The following is a 22,596-nucleotide window of genomic DNA, read 5'->3' on the forward strand; positions in this document are numbered from 1 at the left end:
TTCAAGTTCACATACTATTCTGTCATCAGGGAGGGGTAGGTATCTGGTCCTACTTGGTCTCTGGCTGGCTATCTCATCCTCTATGTCCTCCATCCCACACACTTGGTCCAAGAGGACATGGTCTACAAGGCTATCTCTCAGGTGTCCTTCTTCACTTGCTACTGATAACAGATTGGCCATCTGTCCTCTGAAGCTCCCTGGTCCCTGATCACTCCTCTTCTCTTTCCCTCCTCTTCTCAGCATTTCTGAGCCTTGTGTGGGTCCCAGGAACTCTCAGGTGCTCCTTCCATACCATGCTGGTGTGAGGAGGTTCCTTCAAGGTTGCTCTCAGACCCAGAGTCCTGGAACCTCTGTCCAGCTACTGCCAGAATGCCATGTGCAGCCCAGAGCCACAGGCACTGGGAACTCTCTGAAGGCTGGTCACCACCCCAGGAAATGGCCAGGCAACAGAGCACCAGGCAACAGACTGGGCATTCTGTTTGAATAATTCCATTGTCCTCCTCCCTTTTCTAGAATTTCAAATCAAGCTGGGGAAGCCAAAAACTGATGTTTGATGTAGACTTTATAAGGAGTGTAGTTTGAAAAATTCTCATACATTTCTAGTTGGCTTATAAATGAATACCACTTCTTGGAGGACAAATTTGGCAATATTAAACAAATTTTAAATACACATGACCTTGAATGGCAACTTAGCCTTAGGAATTTATACTACAGACATAATCACGCTCTCAGAAAATGACTTTTTTATGAAGTTAGTCATTATGGGATTGTCTGTGTTAGTGAAAGACTGGAAACAACCTAAATAACTCTCAATATGACACTGGTTAAATAAAAAATTATAGTAAATTCATGTAATGGAATATAATGAAAGTATGAAAAACAAAGAAGTGGCTTTTTATATACTGACTTGTGAAATCTCCAAGATATATCTGGAGGGTGACACCAAAACCAATAATACTGATTGTGAAGAAAGTAAGTGGGAGAATAACATTCAGAGGAGGGAAGGAAAATTTTTACCAGATGTTCTTTTATACTTCTTGAATTCTGAACCATGTGACTATGAAGCCTATAATATCTACACACTTTTATCTTCAAAAACATTTGTTAATTTTGAAATATGCCATTTTTCCTAAAAAGAAGTTTATAAAAATTATATAATAATATAAAAAGTTGCTCCAAGCTGAGTAATTATTTTAGAATATCTACCTACCCCTGAAGCTATGATTGCTTCAGTTTTAATGAGAACAGAGCCTTGGGGCAAAAAGAAGCAATTATTAATTCCTCAGAATAAGCACTTACTGGTACCAGTTTAATATTTAAAAAAATACCATCTCCTATGTACAGCCAAGAGTTGGGATTTGCATCATTCTTTACTCAGACCTTTGTGTGTTGTTTCTCTTTAGTTCATCTCAATATTTACAGTAAAACTCATTCTAAACCTGTCATTCTACAGTTTTTGTAGTTTGCATAAAATTATATCACTTGAATATAAAATGACAACCAGAGGCAATCTTTTGGTGGTTCTCAGACAATTAAAAGCAGCTCTCAGTTTTATAGGCTGCTTAACATATACAGAGCATGCTCTAGGCTCTTCGCTATATTTGTTTGGTTGGATGATTATATTATCATATAACCCTATTAATCAACTACAGATGAGGAAATTGAGGCACAAGATGTTCACCAAGGTCACATGGTTAAGAAGTGCTGAAAGGAGGATTCAAATCACAGATCTTGCTCTAATAATAAGAATGGTTATGATAACTAGTATCTACTGAGCAATAATTAGGTGTCAGACCCTGTTCTAAAATTTTTCCATGGATTAACGATTTTTGAGGAATTAGCCAAATTAATCCTTATACCAATTCGATGAGGTGGTATCCTCCCATTAGATACGAGGGTTATTAGCATAGTCACTGCTGGCTGCTATAACATAACACCAGAGACCAGGTAGCTTAAACATTAATTTCTCAGAGTTCTAGAGGCTGGGACATCCAAGATCAAAGTGCAGGCAGATTTGGAGTATTGCGAGAGTTTGTTTCTTGGTTCATAGAGGGAGGTGTTTTCATTGTGTCCTTATATGGGAAGTGGGATGGGCATAAACATTTAGTCTAGAGCAGGTATCAAGGCACAGAATGCTGAAGAAATTTATCACATTCTAAACCATTATGATATGGTATTTCATCACCAAACAAACCCAAAAGACAAATAAGTTTATCCCTATCTTTCAGTGAAATTCCCTAGTTCACACAGTAATGAGTAATGGAGACAGGGTTTGCCTTCCTGGGCTCTTCCCATGGCACCACTGTGTCCTCCCTAAAGAAAGATCCCCAGAGCCCATGGCCGACCACTGGGGTCTGGCATTAACCAGCTGTTTGTTTTGTCCCAGTTGTCTAATCTCTCTGAGCTTCAACTGGCACAGTTTTGAAAAGAGAGAGGAAACCAGACAGTCTCTACAAATACTGACAACCCCAGGAGGTTCTGCCACCCAGCTTTCTCACTCCATTCCTTCTCTCACATTAGAAATTCTACACCAAAAAACCCACAAAAGCAAAAACAAAAACAAAAACTCCCTATTAACTTCATATTCTGGTGCTACAAGACTCAGGAAAAAATGAGCTCTGGGCATTTAAGATTAAGGTTTGAAGTGACAGACAAGAATTAACATTTGGAGCTGGGTTCAAACCCTGGCAACTCCTGTGTATCAGCTGTACCCTTCTCAACACCCCCTACCTGCACTCACTGCCTCCACCAACACCATCCTGTGCCTCTCTGCTCATGCTGAACCTTCTGCCTTCAGTACCATCTCCATCCCTTTCTACTTTGAGGACCCCAATCTTTAATATTCTTCAAGACCCTTTTCACTGTCACTTCTCTGAGAATCCTCCCTGTTCTCTCCTCTCCCCATACAGGAAGTAATCTTTCTTGCATCTGGTTTAATTTTTTCTCTAAATGCTAATGGATGACAAAAGCATAGGAATCATTGCCCTTTCATTTATTTTGTGCTATCATTCTAACAATGTTTCTGGTTAAATAATTCCTCATCATCTCAGGTCAATTTCGCCTGTTACCCTGGAAGCCCATCTTAATTTTTCACATGTGAAACTAATAATGAGGTTATTTTATAAGCAAAATAATCCCAGTTTGTTTGACCTTTTTTAAAAGGGCATTTTCCCCCTCTTACTATCATGGTTGCCTTTGTCTGGCTCTCTCCAACTTCTTTACTTCCCTCTCCTTCTTAAATACTGTCTTTCTCAATCTCGTTCCCTCCCTCCCTATCTTCTCCTTCCTTCCTCTCCTCCTTCTCTCTGTCCTTCCTTTCTTTTTAAATCTGTAAATTCAATTAAATTTAGCAAGTATTTGTTGAAGTCCAGCTAGATACAGGACTCTATTATTGGTATTATAAAGATTAAAAAATTCAGAAATCATCTCTCCCATCAAGGAATTTAACGGTGTACTCAGAAAGAAATATGCAAAAACTAATTATGGCACAATACAGTTTAAGACATGTTTGGGGAAATGGAAAGTCATCTTCTTTCAAAACAAATAATGCAATACACACAAAAGCTATCTTAAAAATAAGTTAAAGAAACTTATAAAACATTTAAAAATTGTTGTTAGTTCTCCTAAGAGGACCCAAGATACAAATTAGTTATAATTTGAAGCTTCTTCCAATTTTCATAAAACAGAAAGCAAGTCCATTGCTACTGTTAGTTCAAAAACTACTCAAATACATTTATACCTAAAAGATAAAGTACCTTTCTTCTATAGTTATTTAAGCAAAAAACAGTGTAATTTTCATTTATGGTATAATAATTATTTCCTTTTTTAGGTTTGGTAAATATTAAGCAGCATTTTTTTTTTTAAGCTTCTTTAGGGCCACACCTGAGGTATATGGCTAGGGGTCAAATGAGAGCTACAGATGCAAGCCTACACCACAGCCATAGCAATGCCAGATCTGAGCCGCATCTGTGACCTATACCATAACTCACGGCAACGCCAGATCCCCTACCCACTGAGCAAAGCCAGGGATCAAACCCATATCCTCATGGATAATAGTTAGATTTGTTATGGCTGAGTCATGATGGCTCCTTTAGCAGCTTTTTAATGGAACCCAAGTGCTCTGACAATATTTATAGCAAAATGCTTGCTTTATGTGGAAGAGCTTCAAAGGGGAACAGCACAATAAAATAGTGAGAAGCTAGTTAGCATCCCAGGCAGTCCAGTTGATGTTTTTAACTCTAACAGGCCAAAGATTGGCTTATAATGTTCCCTGGCTTATATTCTCACATTCTAGAACATGCAGCTTTAAAATCTTTGGAATCTAAGCAATGCTAGAGACTTCAGTGACCCATCTTGGCCAGAGGTACGTGCCTACCAATATGTTGAACCCCACCAAGGCTAGAGTCTCCTTCCCTGGCAGTGCTATAGGCAACTTTATTCCTTTCTTTGTCTGTCTCAAATGAGTTCCTCCATATTTTATATCCACCACTACCACACCCAAAAAATAGATCTTCATTATTATGAACCTGTTATTATATTAGGTTAATAACAATAATTAATGTACTGATTTACTTTTTTATTGAAGAAATAGCAACAGTCCAAATGACACTGTCTAGGTAACATAGTGCGTTTCTAGAAATTGGAATTGTAACATTTTTGTAGTTGTTTTTTGTTACCAAGATCAGAGCACGTCTCAAACATTAGAGAGCAAGCATAAAGAGTAAATCAAAATAATACAAAAATGTGGTTCAACCACAGAGAGAGAGAGAGAGACGGAAAGAAGAATCAGAAAAAGAGAGGGTGTTATTCCACCCATTCCTTACTTTACGAACAAAATCCTACTATCATATTGGCTTACTTTTTTTTTCTTTTTGCTTAGCCTAACCAAAAGCCTACATTTAAAAATATCTTACATATTGCAAAGGTACTTAATGCAAAACTTAGTGAGCAACTGCTCCACTAAAAACAATTTTGGATAATGATTGCTACTATACTGGCATTTTTCATCCATAGTGTCAGTCACATACATATTTATAATGTTCCAATTCATCAGCTTAGAAAATCCAAACAGCATTTAAATGAAACACACTAGAGCTCTCACATTATTAACAACAACAGAAAACATAAATATAACCTCCTTTTTCATCCTGGGTGTCCTTAGAAAGATTTGCATTGTTTTTTATTATCCTATTCACATAAACTATGCAAAAGGAAATTTAACATAGAACGTGGAGGTCTGATTTATTTTTATTCCTTTTCAACACTGTCTTCTGATGTGAGTTGGAAATAATAATGAGTAACACTATATTTTAGTCAATAAAATCAATATTCTGTTTTTAAGAAATTAATTTTAGAAAATGAAAAAAGACTAACAAAAGAAAAAATAATACATTGGGATTCTGGGTGAATTTCAAAAATTCTGTCAATAGCATAAATATATTTTGGGACTATTACATAAGAAGAATTTTATTTGGCCTATGTATGTATTTTTATCTCTACATGTTCTATTTTGAGGAATATTGATAGAACAGTTTGCTCCAGCCAGAAATGTTTCTAAAGAAAACAAATAAAGTCTAGGTGTTTTTTTCTCTTTATAATTGTAAAATCGCTAGCTGCAAAAAATTTTGTATCATATGGAAAAGTAGAAAAATAATTGCTCATAAAACTACTATTAGCACTAATTTGGCATAATTCCTTCTGGGTTTTTAATGCATAACTTTTGGTTTGGTGTTATTTCTCTCCCACAAAATAATACAATTTGGTATCACCTTTTTTTTTTTTTTTCACTAGCCTTAAGTGCAAGTAAAAGGATGTTAGAATGATATTTAAACTCCCATCTCAGCTCTGCCTCTGGCTTATTTTTGTCAAGACTTACTTCTCTAAGCCTTAGGTTCTCATCTATAAAATGGGGGTAATACTGGCATTTGTCTGTTGTGATCTGACCTAACTGAATGTGTATCCTCACAATTGTTAGGTTCTTTTGGGTGAATATTGGTGATCTGCCATAATCAGGACTCCTCTCCAACTACCTGGCTGTCAGGGGATGGGTAGCAATGAGAGCATGGCTCAGACTGGTGTCTGTCAAACATACGGATATTTCATGACGATCAGGAACACTAGTTCTCTATCTCTTTAGGTAACCTCTCAGCAGTTTTCCTGGAAGTTAAACTCCAAGGCAAAGATGCTAACACTCTTCTAAGATGAAGATCAACCATTCCTCTAGTTGGAATAAATAATGATATCTAAAACACTATTCCAGAGATGTTAGGCTGCAGGGCTTTCCAGATATCATACATCATTCAGGCAAACTTACAGGTGTCTCTAAAGTATTTATAACAGATCAACATAGTTGGAACATCATTCATTTCACTCATGAGAAATTACCACTAACACTTCTTATGTTAACTGACGAACTCTCTAATTTAAAAAATCAAACAGTGATATATGAAAACTGGTATGGATAACCCTGGAGTATAGATTCCTGATCAATACCTTTCAACTACTATCAATCACTTATGGAATGTGTATTTCTGCTTTGAATATTGAACTGCTGATCAAGTTTGTTTGGATTAGAAATAAAAACTAATGTACACATGCTTATAGTTCAATGCCTATGATAAAGTATTTTAAATAAAATTATGGACAATTTAAAGTTATCTCAAGAGTTCTCTTCTTGGCTTAATGGTTAACGAATCCAACTAGGAACCATGAGGTTGAGGGTTCGATCCCTGGTCTCGCTCAGTGGGTTAAGCCGTGAGCTGTGGTGTAGGTCGCAGATGTGGCTCGGATCCTGCATTGCTGTGGTTGTGGTGTATGCCAGCAGCTACAGCTCCAATTAGTCCCCTAGCCTGGGAACCTCCACATGCCACAGGTGCGGCCCTAGAAAGACAAAACAACAACAACAACAAAAAAAACAGTTATCTCATATACTGTCGTATGGATTGACTGAAATCACTTAATAAATACTTACTGAGCTCCTAAAAAACATGCCAAGCACTATTCTAGGCTTTGAGAATATGGAAATAAAGAAGAAAAGTTTCACTGTCATGGATGTTAAATTGACATTTAGTGCCTAGGCACTGTATTCTCAATAAACTATTTGTAGAATGAATAAATGGTTAATATTTTTGGTTTTTTAACTATCATTAATATGTTGATGATAATAATTTATTATGTACCTACTATATACACGTATAGAAATATATATAATAAAAAATATATATAACACGAATATTTTTTCTAAACACTGGTGTAAACTACTACACAGTATCCCAAAGTCTGAAGTGCAGCAATTTGCCTAATTATTCTCCTGTCCTTGGTATTTTAGCTGTTTTTAATTTTTTATAATAATAGTATTGTGAGAAACACAATAGATTTATTTTTGCATGATATCCTGTGACAAATTACACAATAAAACCACTATAATTCTTCTTTCCTACTCTCAACTATATTTAAATTTAAATTGACCTACTATTTATCTCTGAGGGTCAAGCAGCTTACATCTCTGGAAGTGCTTTCATGTGTCCACACTAGACTTATATTACACATTTTAGTTTGTAAAAGGATAGCTCTAGCAAAGCCATGGTGAGAAGTCACATGCTTGAATACTTAGATTAAAAAGTCTGAGGTGCAGAAATTTGCCTAATCATTCTCCCGTCCCTGGCATTTTAGCTGTTTTTAATTTTTTTTATAATAAAAATAGTTTATTACTCATAGCCACAGTAGTAGCAGCAAAAGAGTATCAACATCTTTTGTGATGGTTCCCTAAGCCCAAAGGGCAATGCAAAGGGGGTCAGATGATACCTGAACATGCAGCAGGATGTGTTATAGGAGAGGAACTCTGAGTGTAGGGAATCTGAATCTTTTATAATGGGCAAGAAAATGCCTGTCCTTTGTTTCAGATGGAGCTGTTAACTCTGATATACTGTGCAGTAAGCATGCCTGCCCTTTGCTCTGGAGGGGAACACTATCACTATCCTCCAAAGCTGTTTGCAGTGCAAACGCTCTTGAAAAGATAAGTGAAACAAATGGCAGTTGTTGCCTTACTTTTCAAGATGTGGAGGAGCATGAGAGATTCACGGAGAATCGTGTCCCAAAACTAATAATACATATTTGAAAAGTGTACAATATTTGTTCAGTAAAATATGTACAAACTCCTGAGGGATTACAGTGTTGATCCAGGGAAGTAAAACATCAATGAAGGGACCAGAGTGTTTATCTAGATGAGTAATGCAATAATGATTGTCTTTTTAGGGCCACATCCGCATCATATGGAGGTTCCCAGGCTAGGGGTCTAATCAGAGCTACAGCTGCCAGCTTACACCAGAGCCACAGCAATGGCAGATCTAAGCCATGTCTGTGACCTACACCACAGCTCATGGCAACACTGGATCCTTAACCCACTGAGTGAAGTCAGGGATCAAACCTGCGTCCTCATGGATACTAGTCGGATTCATTAACTACTGAGCTACAACGGTAACTCCTAGTTGAACTTTCTAACTTCTGAATTATGTGATGACATTTTGTTGATTACAGGGAGGTTGTTTTCCTTGACTCTATATGAAATTATATTGCATTACTATATTCCATTGACTTTGAGATCTCAAAGATTATAAAATGCATTATTATTCCATTTACCATTAAGAAAAAAAAATTGTCAGAGTTCCTGTTGTGGCTCAGCAGGTTTAGAACCTAACATAGTGTCCATAAGGATGCAGACTCAATCTCTGGCCGTGATCATTGGGTTAAGGATCCAACATTGCTGCAAGCTTTGGTGTAGGTCACAGATACATGTTGCCCTGGTGTGGTGTAGGTCTGCAGCTGCAGTTCCAATTTGACTCCTAGCCTGGGAATTTCCATGTGCCACAGGTACAACTGTAAAAAGAAAAAAAAATTGTCTAATAACTATATATTGCAATGCTTTCTCATGACATCTGCTGTAAACTGCTTAATAATTTTAGAGATATTAAATTATGGAAAATAAATGTGCCTTAAAAATCAAATAAATATGTATTTATCCATTGTTTGCCTCTCCCAACTAGAAGAAACTCAAGAGGAAGGTAGAGGTTTTGTTTGTGTTAACCACCAATATGTGCCAAGCATCTAGGACAGTGTCTGACACAGAGTAGGTATTTAGTAAATACCTGCTGAATTAACATAGGAAAAAATTGCAGGCTCTGCACCCTTCCCTCTTCTATTTCTCTCCACCACCAACTGGAGAGAATAGTAGTTCTCAACTCTACCACAAATAGAATCATCTCGGGAGCTTTAGAATCATACCAATGCCTGAACCCTATCCAGCCTAATTAAATAAGGATTTCTTGAAGCAAGACACAGACACAAGTGTGTTATAAAAGTTGTCCAGGTGAATCTAATGCACCCTGTGAAGTTCAGGTCCACTGATCCATGCTATTCCACTAATAGCATGTACACATACAGCTGCCATGCATCTCTGTATTGCATCTCTGCACTGCATCTCCTTCTCCCTGTGTAGAGATTGGATCATTTGTTCAACAAGAAAAAGCCTTCTAAAGGAGATCATTAGCATTCCCTCAGAGTAATAATCCAATATGTTTGTATAATATATCCTTATCGAGTCTCTCATTTGATCCTCAAATAGTCAGGTGAGCAAAGCAGAACAAATATTGTCATTTCTAATATTTGAAAGAATCTGAATCTCAATGGCTTACTCAAAGGAAAAGGAAGCATACGTGCATGTTTTCTTCTTTTCTATTTTATGATCTCAAAAAAATCAGAAAGCCTGTTCTAATTTATCATTTTTACCTCTAAATTCAAATATCATTTCCTAATCAATGTGTTAGCATTAGCAAAGCACTAAGAGAGGATCTGATTGCTGTGAGCCATCCATTCATACATTCAACAAATACTCATTGAATATTGACCTGTTTATTGGACATTGCTTCAAAGATTCCAGCTGTTATTCTAAGGCAGCTGAGCTTTCCCTGTAACTTTTACTCTGCTCAAGCAACCTGTACCTTTCCCCAAGCCCCTGCCTCTCACCACACTCATAACCTTCTTTTGCCCACCCCGGTTCAAGCCAGTGCCCTAGGTATAGCAAACAACACAAGTCTATATCCATATGACCGAGTCTATCCTGTGAAAGGCTGTTAATTTTCTTTTGAATTACAGTAAACTCTCTCTCTCTCTCTCTCTTTTTTTTTTTTTTTGCCTTTTTGCCTTTTTGCCTTTTCTAAGGTCGCTCCTGCAGCATATGGAGGTTCCCAGGCTAGGGGTCTAATCAGAGCTGTAACCAGCGGCCTACACCACAGCCACAGCAACACAGGATCCTTAACCCACTGAGCAAGGCCAGGGATTGAACGTGCAACCTCATAGTTCCTAGTCCTATTTATTAACCACTAAACCACGACGGGAACTCCCAGTAAACTTTCTTCATGCTTTAAGTTATGATTCTCTCCTCTCTCCTTCCCCCTGTTGGTTTTTATTCAGTGAGTTTGGGGCTCCTTGAAAACAGACTGCAACATGCTAAGTATAATATCCAATTAACCATTGGTGGATTAAAGTTTGAGAATGAGGTCAATTTTAGCTTTTGTCTTTTCAGAGAAAGCAAAGTCCTTATATTTTTAATGTACTAGAAACCTTTTTTTTTTCCCGAGGGTGAAGAGAGCCATTAAACTCTCATTATCATTTTATAAAATTGGGGACATTTGCTAGAATTATAAGAGGGATACTTCCAGCAACAGGGAAATCTGCACTTAAATGATCTTATGCCCATAAATGAATGGGACTTACAATAAACCATTTTCCTGAAACAACCATAAAAGACTCTTAGAATCAAGTCGCTGTGATGAAAATGTAGAAAAAATAGGCAGACTTTTCTAATGATCTTTAGGGACAGACCTAATTTCCTCTTGGGGTATTATAACATTATTAAAAAGTTAATGGGATATCAGTCATCCTTAGAAACCTTTAATCTCAAAGATCTGTATTATACAATTAGGGTCCTCATTAAAGAATTTAACATCATCCACAGGCATTTATATTTATATAGATATCATAATTCCCTCTTTTTGCCTTTTATGTAGTTTTCTTTTAAACTTGAAATGAGGATGAGGATGCAGAATCCATTGTTTTTAAGAACACATTTAAAGACATTTCACAAACATGCTTTTATCTATTATGATCATCCTGAAAGATCTAATCTGATATACAGTAAGTTGGGTGAGCATGAATCCATATTTGCCTGGAACGATATTGGACGATTTAGTCTGGTCCTTTTCTTTACAGCAACAATAAAAATGACTTGCAGGAGGTAGGTGTGGTAGAAGAAAATGAAGACACATTTAAGCACATAGAAGAAGGATGCCCTGTGCAGCCTATCTTTCTCAGGAAGAAAATACTGTTAAAGTGTAGCTATGGAATATCTGGTCCACTACCCTCTAGTGAGTGGAAGAACCAGGCTTATAGAAAGTTTCCCAGCTCAGCTGCACCTTAATAAATACACTGGATTACAGAAATAGCAGGTTTTGCATGCCTTAACTACATCAGTTTATTTCCTACAAATGGTAACCACCTATCATCCCCTTAATTATTGCTGGTCATTGCAAAGAAAAAAAAAAGAAGTACTGCCCAAGAGCCAGCGGCAGAGTTGCACTTACACAATATTTGTGGTCACCCAGCCTTCATTTCAATTCTCCTACTAGCATTGGCTGGACGGGGGAAGAAAACATTAAAATCATGAAAATTCAACTGGTCTAGTCTGAAATGTTTTTGTCTGTGGCAGTAGATGTCCCAGGAAGTGTAGTTGGTCAGAAAAATTAACAGCAGCAGAGAATTCCTCTTTGGAAACAAGATCTATGACCAGAGTATGCTCGAGGTGACTGCCCTATTTTGCTGGTGTCAGTGGTTTTTTTGTTTTTGTTTTGTTTTGTTTTAAGTGAGGTAAAAGAGAAAAAGTCCAGACTTTTCTCATTGTCAGAAGACCTCACAGAGAAAAAAAAAAAAAAACCACATGACATTAAAAAAATACCTCCAAAAGGAAAACCAATACAATTAAAATTTTATAAATAATTTTTCCATTTACTGATTTTTCTGACTTACTTTTAACAACAAACTCAAACACTATCCAAGAAAAAAAAAAAAAACACTCATTACACTGAAATAGACAAACTTCCTATCTATAAGAAAATCAATTGCCATCACAAATACTTGTTTATAAACACCAAATTATCCCGCGTTCTCTGGAAACCATTTTCTGGAGAATATTTGGGCCCCTAAAGACTTTCCAATATTGTCCTGCATTATTCTTAAATATTTATATACACTAGTTTTCCTTGTAACAATAGTTAACACTTACACAAAGCTTCCTGTGTTCTTAATACTCTTCATGCACCTACTCATTTTATCCTCCTACTGATCTTCTGAGGCAGATATGAATATTACTGCCTTCATTTACAGATGAGGAAACTGAGATGCAGAGAGGTTTACTAACCTGGCTAGGAAGTAGTAGCCTGTAATGCCCTCACTTACCAAACTGCCCCTCTCTCCTTATAATAGTATATCTTTATTTAAAAGCTTTTGAAGAAAATTACTATCTTTTTTATTTTCCTTTTTCCAACATTTCATGCCTTTCCTTAGGTACTGCAAGCAGTCAAGAAGAGATATGACAGACACTTTAATCAATAGTAATCATGTTTCAGATAAGTGAGAGACCGATAATCCACAAAGATGTGCAGTGAGAATAGGAAAAGTTCAATAAATATTTGTTGATTTTTCCTAATAAAGTGTATGAAGACCATGCCAGTATTTCCTAAAAACAGTATTATTAAGTTACTTCCTACTTCTTCGGTCTGACAAAATTCAATAAAAATTAAATAATATACCTCCTAAATAAAATTGCTTAACCGCCACTTTAAGCACGTAAGTACCAAAAATATGTTCTGAGCCACTTTCTTAAAGTGTTAATTTTTCCTTTGCAATGGTTAAGACATTGTACTGGGTTATATAAATCATATTTGCCCAGACCCATGGAATAGCCTTTGCAGATATAATTAGTTAAGATGATTTTCACACTGCATTAGATCTGCCCTTATAGGAAGGTGATGTGCCTACACAAAGACAGAGATAATACAGGGAAAACACCATGTGATGACAGAGGTAGATACTGTAGTGACACATCTACAAGCTAAGGAACACCAAGGATTGCCAGTAACCACCAGAAGCCAAAAGGGAGGGATGGAACAGAGTGACCTTCAGAACCCTGCAGACACCTTGGCTTCAGACTTCAAGGCTCCAGAGTTGTGAAAGAGTAAAATTTCTATTGTTTTAAGTCACTCAGTTTGTGGTAATTTGTTATGGCAGTCCTAGGAAACTACTGCAGACACTAAAGTCAAATTTTAGAGTTTATTCATTATTAGATAGAAATTTGTTGATACTGCAATTGTTGAGACATTAACAAGAAAAACTATTTTATAAATGTCATTGTTTTTATTTGGTATAAACATAAATGGTCTTAATTTATCTAAAATGACCACTTTTCAAAGTGGTATTTAAATATCTTTTTAAAGTTTTTGAATAAGCTTTATTTCCTCCAGTTAATTTGTTGCTGTATAATGATGTGAAATAGTACTATATTTTCTCCAGTAATATTAACAGTATATTGTTTCATTCTTGCCCAACAGATAAAGCTTTGGATTTCTCAAATCCAAATACAATACAATTATTAGATAGAACCTTTAGTCAAAGGCAAGTCAGACCTACTCTATTGTTTCTTCAAAACGATGGCCTCTCCTTCTTGGTCGTTTATAAAGATAATACAAGGGTTTTGGAAATAATTTCAAATGCTACACTTAATCCATTTATTAATTAAATGTTAAGTTAGTGAATAATGAATTTGGCAATTATTCTACCAAGTTGACAGAAAAATTGTTCAAGTCAGTTCTGACTATATGAAGCTATTTGTAATTATACAAAGCACTTTAGCTATTTGTTTTATTTCCACACACAAGTCTCCAGGAATATTTTCAGTTTAAAATAAGGACAAAGAAAAATTATTTATATCTAGATTTTGCTTCTGATACCATTTGACAATTAAATTCTGAAAAAAATAAATATGTGTTAAAATAATGACAACGTTAATTGAAACCTAGAACTACTCATTTTTTCTTATTTTAACATTTTCTTGCCTTTCTAAGAAATACCACTTAAGAGGATGAGTGCATTTCCAAGCAAAAGGGAGAATTACATGATTTTAATCAAATGGCATAAAAGCAATATTTACAGTTGGAATTTTTGTCAAATTTTACTTTTGGGACTTTATGTTTAAATCACTAGAAAAGCTTACTTGCTGTTGGCATCACATATAGATTTAAAGAAATACTGGCACTGAATCCTTGGGGAAATAACACAGTGAAAATTATGAAAGAAGAGTGTGAGATGAAGGTGGTGACTTGTTCTTTATTCTAGCCATCAAAATATAAATGACAGTTCATCAATTTTTCATATGTAAAGGAAGTATTACAGAGGTAGTGTAATAACTGAATGATTTGCCCTCAAATTGTGAGCTGGTAATATATCGAAGAAAATGTTGTAGTTCCTCTTAATTCATCCATTTTATATATAGATGAGGTTGGTGAGTTACTTCTTCATTAAAACTGATCATATGCTTATATTAGCCTCTCAGCTATATACAAAATTAATGCTTTACTGGGAAGTTTTTATGGAATATATTTACTAATGTCTATGGACATTTAAATGGCTGTTGAGAGTTTTATATTAAAAGAGGAAACTCTTCAGAACATAGATATTATATAAAAATTATAACTGCTCTCCAGCTATAGGATGTTTGCTTTTCTAAGCTGTCTAAAAACAAAAAGTATAAGTATTAAGATTCCTTCCAAAAGGCAGTTCTTGGCTTAATGCAAATTTTGTCATATTTGTTATTCTTATGATATCAAATTTTAAAAATAATAAAAAGATCAAGAAACCATGGGATTTTGGCCAGTGGCCAGCTGGTCCTTCACACTGAATCCTGGCTCACAGAATCCTGACTTTACCCAGCTACCAAGGTAAGAAGAATGGATGGTGGGGTGGCAAAGGGACCACAGCCAAACTTGCCTCTGACCAGGAAGCACAGACCAATTCAAGAGCTGAGAACAATTAAAGTGCTGAGAACAAAGAAATGCCAAAAGGATTAAAGCCCACATATGCCTGTGTTGTGCTATGTGCATATGCACAGGTACTCATTAATTCAGATTCTATCCTCAAAACCAGGAATATTTTAAGAGTGGATGGAGCAAAAAGCAGAGGAAAGGAACTGGAATCATGGTCTCAATTCCATTAGCCTTGACCTTGCCTATGTGCCTTTCTACATCTCTGAAGCAGTGGAAGCCAAAACGCTATGGAGAGATAGAATAAAAGAGGCTCTCAGAGATCGTTAAAATTTACTCCAAAGTAGGGGTGCAAGACAAAATTATCAACCCATTTAAGAAATCTGGGTCAGGAATCTATTGGAATGAAAGCACTACTCCTAGACTTTGCAAAGGGTCAGAATCTTTCAACTTTAATACTATATTATACACACACACACACACACACACACATATATTTAAACACACACACACACATATGTATATATGTACACACATATCCATACATATATTTTTACTTTATGTGTGTGTGTGCGTGTATATACATATATATATATATATATATTTTTTTTTTTTTACACTTTACTCACACCTAAAGGCAAACAAGGCCAAGGCCACCAGGCTTTAGGCAAATCAGTCTGCTCCCTCCTTCCTCCTTCTCCAGGCTCAAGGCAGCCAGTATCCTCTAGTTCTTCACCAAGCAGCAAACCAACCCCAAATCACTAGGATTCAATGACACACACTTAGTTACCCGAGATTCCGTGAAGGTGGATAACCTCTTTTATCCATAAAAACTCTACCAAATCACTCATTCCTCATTGAGGACTTGAAAATTTCAAGCCATCATGTTCAGTTAAGGACATTTCAAATATTAGTAAGCTGGTTAGCAAAAAAAAAGGGGGGGGGGAGGAAATGACAAGAAGGAAAAAGAATATGTTGAAGAGTACCTGGTACAGTTCTTTGAAGTTACAGCAACCTTGTGAGATTGTTGAACCAGAAAGACGCAAAGGCCAGAAGGTTCCTGGAGCTTTCAGACACCAATGCTCCTGACCTGGGCTGTTCTGTGGTGTAGCTAACCGGCAATATGCAAAAATTGAATGGGTACAAACACCTTAAATTCCAGTGCATTTTCAAAGTGAGAAGCCAAGATTTCATTTTGCAGTCTCCTCCTGCGTGGCCTCACGCAGAGGAAACCCACTGTGGGTTTCAAGTCCACACAGACGTTTCTTTCCTTTCTAAATCCATTTTATGGTCAAATTTCCTCCCAATTCAGTTTCGTTCTTATTTAGCGTGGATTGTGCTCTTCAGTCACGTCAGTAACTTTGTCACACTTCAAATAACCCATTTCCCCAGCTGCTGGAAAAGGTCTTTGGGGAGGAGGAGGTCGCGGTTTGCCCCGGAAGCTGGACCCGGAAATCGGCAATCGGCAATCAGAGCTCCTCCTCCTCCGCTCCCGGTCCTTGGAACCGTACTTCTGCCCAGCATGCGCACCTGTGGAGGTATTGTCCAGGATGCATCTTTGAGAGAGCACTGAGTTGTTGAGACCATCTGGACTGAACCCGTGACTGACGTATAAGTCCTCTGTATAAACTTTTAAGGCCTCGATATAAACTTTTAGGATTCTGGCGGGTGGGTGCGGAGGTCTACTCTCTTGGAGTCTCTCAAGACAAGCTCATAGGTAAGTTTCCTTGCTTATTTAAGATGCCGCCTACCAATCTGGAGTGGCTGCCTCTTTCTTCAGTCTCTTCCTGCCCTCGGTGTACAGCGGCCAGTTTCGGATCCCCACCCCCCGCTGGGGGAATTCCTAGAATTGCGACCCAACATTTGGCTTTCTCTCAGAATTAGCGGCCTTTCCCATTGCCTGTGTACGCTAAATGCCAGTTCGTCTCCAGACTGTTCAGTAGTTCAATGGACTGAACTACCCTGATTTAGCCACGAACTTTACGTCAGGGTAAAATGTTTTCCTCGAGGTCTTGGAAAATTTTAGTCTTGGCTTGAGCAGACACTGGACTGAACAGCACCTGTTAGTGGATTAGATCAGCTGTCCACCGTGTGAATTTAGAGCAGGACTGGTTGCCAAGAAACAGCAACCACCTCTCTCTAGCCCTCCAACCGCAGCACAGAATAACAGAATTGAAAGGCTGAACGAAGTAGCTGTATTGCTTTGTGGTTTATTTCTGAATATTCACTTGTATTTTGCATGGTTTATATTTCTATACGTGTAGCATATTTTCCATGTCTTTAAAGTTTTGGGAAGTGCCCTGGTGAATATCTGAATGAACTCTGCAGGGTTGGCTAGGTCCCCAGATGCTCTGGGATGCCTTGGGATTGAATGAATGGTGAGAAATTCAACCAGAACTGTTTGTGCGGCCATGCCCTTTCATTAAGCCTGTTTGCACCTTTTTCCTTAGCTAGGTTAATCATCTCATTTTTCCTCACATACTTTTGGTTTTCCATAAGGCAAATTCATAAAAATGAAACATTCCTGGTTATTTTAAAATAAGGACATAGATGAGACAGATCAACTTGGATTACTACTCAATTCTCTTTGGCTAGATCAGTGGCTTAATTTACTCTTCCTCCAGCCAGAGTGTCTCAAATCACTGGAGATTAAAGAAGATTAACATCATTCAAAGGAAAAAGATGATAAATTCAAGTTGTCTTCTGGCCTCCAAACTCAGAAATAGATTAGGGCTTCCAAGTCCTATCTTTTTCTCAGTGAGCCTTAACTGTGGAGAGAGAGAAACTTAAGAGTTGGGCTCCTTAGACACAGATTCAGTGATCCTAACCACAGCATGATGGTTGCTTCGATTACTCCCATTTTACAAATGGGCAAATGGCATGCAAAGATCGAGAAATTTGTCTATCTTCAGAAAGCTAGAGAAGGTGTGCCCAGGGGTCACATTCCTATTTGTCTCCTTGCCTCATGGCAGGAAGAAACATAAGTACCTGGTTACATTCTTCCAGAGTGTTTTAACTGTGTTTTTTCCTCACCATTAGTGCGTCACGATAGCAAGCTACGGAGTCATGACCAATACTGCCATGACATAGAATAAAACAGGAGAGGCATGAGTTGTTTCTTAAAACTTCTGTTTCATTTATGTTAATATATACACACACGTTCCTACACATCTTTGTTTTGTGTTATAAAATATATTTATTTTTTCCTGTGATCCTGCTTAGAAATGAAACTAATTAACTGCCAAACTGCTCTCCTTTTGGGATTCTATGTTATTCTATAAAAACTTCAATTTATGGGTTTGAGAAACATTGTTTTTTGAGGCAAAGCAATTGCATTATGAGTTTTGTTTTCCAAGAGCAGAGATTAATAGAGCTACTGACTCATACAATTCCCCATTGTAATATTGTGAAATTTCCCAGTGTGCATCTGTGAAAGACAGTTACAGCTCACTGTCATTATAGTATTTATAATTGACTTTAAAATACTTCTGCATATACAATGTAGTGAGCTTATATATGTGGTTGTGTGCCTGTGTGTGGTGAGAGGAGGTTTGTTCATTTAGAAAGTTAAGACTGGTGGTGCCTTATGAATGCACATCTCAGAGATGATAGATCAGTCCTTGAAAGAATCTAGTCTAGCACTTCCAACCCTGGCTGTGCATTAGACTCATCTGAGGCTTTTACAAAGAATTTAGTAGGTTCAATATTTTATTTATAAAAATCATCAAACAATATCCTTGACCTTTCCTTTACTGTTGTTGTACAGTTCCATGAGTGTTAATACATGTGCAGGCTGGTATAAAGCTCTTACAATCAGAACATAGAAGAGTTTTAATACCCAAAAAACTCCCTTGTGTTTATTGTCACCCCTCAGAGTCATACCTCTCTGCCAATATTGATTTATTGAGAGGTTTTTAAAAAGCGGATGCCTAGGTTCTGCCCTCAGTTTCTGATCTAATTAGACTGGGGTTGAGGATAGGGCCTTTTTTACTTTTTTTTTTTAAGAGCTGCACACATGGCATATGGAAGTTCCCAGGCTAGGAGTTACTCAGTGCTGCAGCTGCCGGCCTATGCTACAGCCACAGCAATGCCAGATCAGAGCCACGTCTGCAACCTACACCACAGTTCACAGCAGTTCTGGATCCTTAACCCACTGAGCGAGACCGAGGATTTAACCCACCTACTCATGGATACTACTTGGGTTCCTTACTGCTGAGCCATAATGGGAACTCTGGTTGGGATCTTTTTAAATGTTTCTTGGGTGGCTCTAATGGGCTTTCAGACAGGTAAGCTGGTGCTCTCGTCAGGGCCCTCACTCCAGAGGCTGCTATCACAAGATCTGGCTGCAGCTCAAAGCTGAACTTTGTGCGTTGTTAGTTAGGACCATGGATATTAAAGACATTTTTTTTTCATTATAGAAATGAATAATGTTCGAACTATGTGGGTGGGCTGCAGAAAGTCTTGCTCAGGTGGCTCCCCAACCCCCCATAAGCAGTTCTGGGCACCTGATGAGCCCAGCACTCATGACAGGAGGTCATGGCCTCATAAGGGAAGACTGTCAGGCACAGGATCTGACCAGACATTTAGCTGAATTCTGTTCCTAGACAATTATAGGATCTGCATGAGCAAATCCTTAATGCCTCATGCCTGTCTAGAGTGCCTAAAAGGATAGGTATCTGTGCCTTCCTTGAGACTTCAGAAAAGTTTGATGTCTGTTTCTACTTGCCTATAAATATTTGCTTTGCAAATTTGGTGTGAGACTCACTTTTTATTGTAATTTATCAACTGGTAGAGAGACATTGGAGGAAAACATTACTCTTTCCAACTTCTAATTTATAAAGCAGTAGTTCTCAGTCTTATTTGTATATTAAAAACAGCTGGAGGAGTTCCCGTCGTGGCGCAGTGGTTAACGAATCCGACTAGGAACCATGAGGTTGCAGGTTTGATCCCTGTTCTTGCTCAGTGGGTTAAGGATCCGGCGTTGCCGTGAGCTGTGGTGTAGGTTGCAGACGCAGCTCGGATCCTGCGTTGCTGTGGCTCTGGCGTAGGCTGGTGGCTACAGCTCCGATTAGACCCCTAGCCTGGGAACCTCCATATGCCGCGGAAGCGGCCCAAAGAAATAGCAAAAAGACCAAAAAAAAAATTAAAAAAAAAAAACAAAAAAACAGCTGGAGAAAATTTTTAAATCTGATGCTCAGACTACAGCATAGTACAATTAATTCAGAGCATGTTAATGTTTTAATGGGCAGCTATGGCACTTGGTTCCCAAACCTAACGTCTTAAGAGGGAGAAAGAACATACCAGGCCAAAAGAAGTCATCTCATCTTGCTCAAACCCCTGTTTTCCAGTGAATCAGTTCTTTAAAAAACATGTACTTCATGGGGAATGGTATGCATGTGTTAACAGATAAACAGAAATGACGTTTAATTTCAAGCTCCATTAGTAACATACAGGGAATGATAAGAAGAAGGTCGGCCAAAATGGTAAAGGACAAAAGTATTTCATTTCCAGTTACTTAAAATAGTGTACAGATGCAGCAGCTAAGATAATATTGAGTGCTTGCCAACCTGAAACAGAAGGGATTATAAGAAAGAACTAGAAAGACTTGATACCGAAATATATAAAAAAATGCTCTATTTTCTGTTGAAATAATTGTTTTTACAGAAAACATTTGGATCTTATAGACCAGGTGTCTACAGTCTGTAGGCTGAATTTGGCCTGCTGTCTGTTTATATAAATAATTGGAACAGAGCCATGCTCATTCCATTACATGTTATCCTTGGCTGTTTTCACAGTACAATGGCGGAGTTACATGGTTCCAAAAGAGGTTCCATGGCCCAGGAGGACCAAAAGATTTATTGTTTGGCTGTTTATAGAAAAAGTTTGCCAGTCTTTGATTTAGACTAAAGATGGGGATATGTGGGTATTCTTAACTTCATTACAATAATCCCAAAGCTTTTATGATGGGTTTTCAGGGCTTAAAGGCAGATACAAGAGAAAAAATGATGATTAAGAGATTGACAGAAACATGTCAATTATTTGTTTTTAATTTTAATTTTTATTGACGTACAGTTGATTTACAATGTTATTATTTATTAAAACTACATTAAGGGAAATATGACTAAAAGTTAATGAGAGTATTTCCTTTCCTCTCATAAATAAAAATATAATGTGGGAGTCAGGATTCTTTAGGATATAAGTGATAGGAAAGAACCTAGTCTCTTGTGATGGAGCATGATAATGTGAGAAAAAAGAATCTATACATGTATGTGTAACCGGGTCACCATGCTGTACAGTAGAGAATTGACAGAACACTGTAAACCAGCTATAACGAGAAAAAAATAAAATACATTATAAATTGCAAAAAAAAACAAAAAAGAAAGAAAGAAAGAAAAGAAGCTTAAACTAGTTTAAGGGGAAAAAAGCAGGGGAAATTTATTGGCAAGAAAAAAAAAAAAAAAAGAAGGGAAGTTGTAACCTGAGAATTTGAACACCGTTCTCTTTCTTTATGACTCTCCCTTTCCCACCCTTTCCTCCTCCCCACTCCTCCTTCAATCCTGTCTCTCTTTCTGTGTTGGCTTCATTTCTTCTGCTGCAACTGAATTTTCTCCATGTCATAAGAAGTGCGACACCTGGAAGCTCCAAATATAAGATTCCTGTCATCACCAGAGCAGCTAGAGAGCATCTCTCATATCCAGCCTCAGTCTAGAAATTCTAGAAGATGAAGTACAATAATTGGTTTAGAGCCCAGTCCAGTGGTTACAGGGTTAAGCCTATCAACAGATGAAGAGCAGAAGAGGAAATAGTGTGCAGATAAAAGGACAATCAGTAGAACATAACCTACTTCATCATATCATCTGGCCCTCCCACAGTCATAAGACCAAGGAAATTCCAAGAGGATATTACATCTAGCCCTTGGCTTGGACATGGCTCTTGTAAATCATAATTATTTAATATATTCTGATTTGAAAACCTTTCTAGGTTTCACACATTCATTTACTTGTTTCTCAAGAAATTCCTTATTCTTCATGATGCAATTGATACTTCATAGAAGACAGGAATACAATGTTTTGTTTTCCTTTGACCACATCTTAGGTCAGATAGTTCCAGTTTCTCAGTTCCTCCTCAAGACCCTATGGCTGAGACTTCATTCTTTTTTTTAAAACATGTGTTACATTTGTGTCTGCAAAATTTAAAACTCACCTTCTTAATATATGAAACTCAGAATATGACAATGGATAATAATCCAACCTTGGCCATATTTGTAGTTAACATTGGAATCACATTCACCTGGGAAGAAATCTTAACTCTGCCCCTTATTTGTTGGATGATCTTGAAATAATAGTCTCATTTTACAGAGGATTATAAGATTTCATCTAGTAAACATTTACTGACGATATCAACGCTTGGGATGCAACAGTGAGTTAAAAGAAATAAGGTCTCCACTCTCACAGAACGTGTAAGTCAGGAGAGTACAGACAAGTTGAGAGGCAGTTTCCATGTACTGTGG

The 22,596-nt window shown here is 37.3% G+C and overlaps 1 long non-coding RNA gene across 1 annotated transcript in view; it reads right to left on the reverse strand.

Annotated features, from left to right (window-relative positions):
- Positions 1 to 17,004, reverse strand: part of LOC146397576 (uncharacterized) — a 145,596-nt gene extending 128,592 nt beyond the window's left edge. Inside the window, exon 1 of the long non-coding RNA XR_014824316.1 lies at positions 16,073 to 17,004. This is a non-coding gene — a long non-coding RNA (uncharacterized LOC146397576). The remainder of the gene's footprint in view (positions 1 to 16,072) is intronic.
- Between the last annotated feature and the right edge of the window lie 5,592 nt (positions 17,005 to 22,596).

The sequence above is a fragment of the Sus scrofa genome, chromosome 13 (assembly GCF_054392235.1).
Source record: "Sus scrofa isolate SSC_HxYL_T2T_F1_AM1 chromosome 13, Sscrofa_HxYL_maternal_Yorkshire_Landrace_v2.0, whole genome shotgun sequence".
NCBI classification, from domain to species: Eukaryota; Metazoa; Chordata; class Mammalia; order Artiodactyla; family Suidae; genus Sus; species Sus scrofa.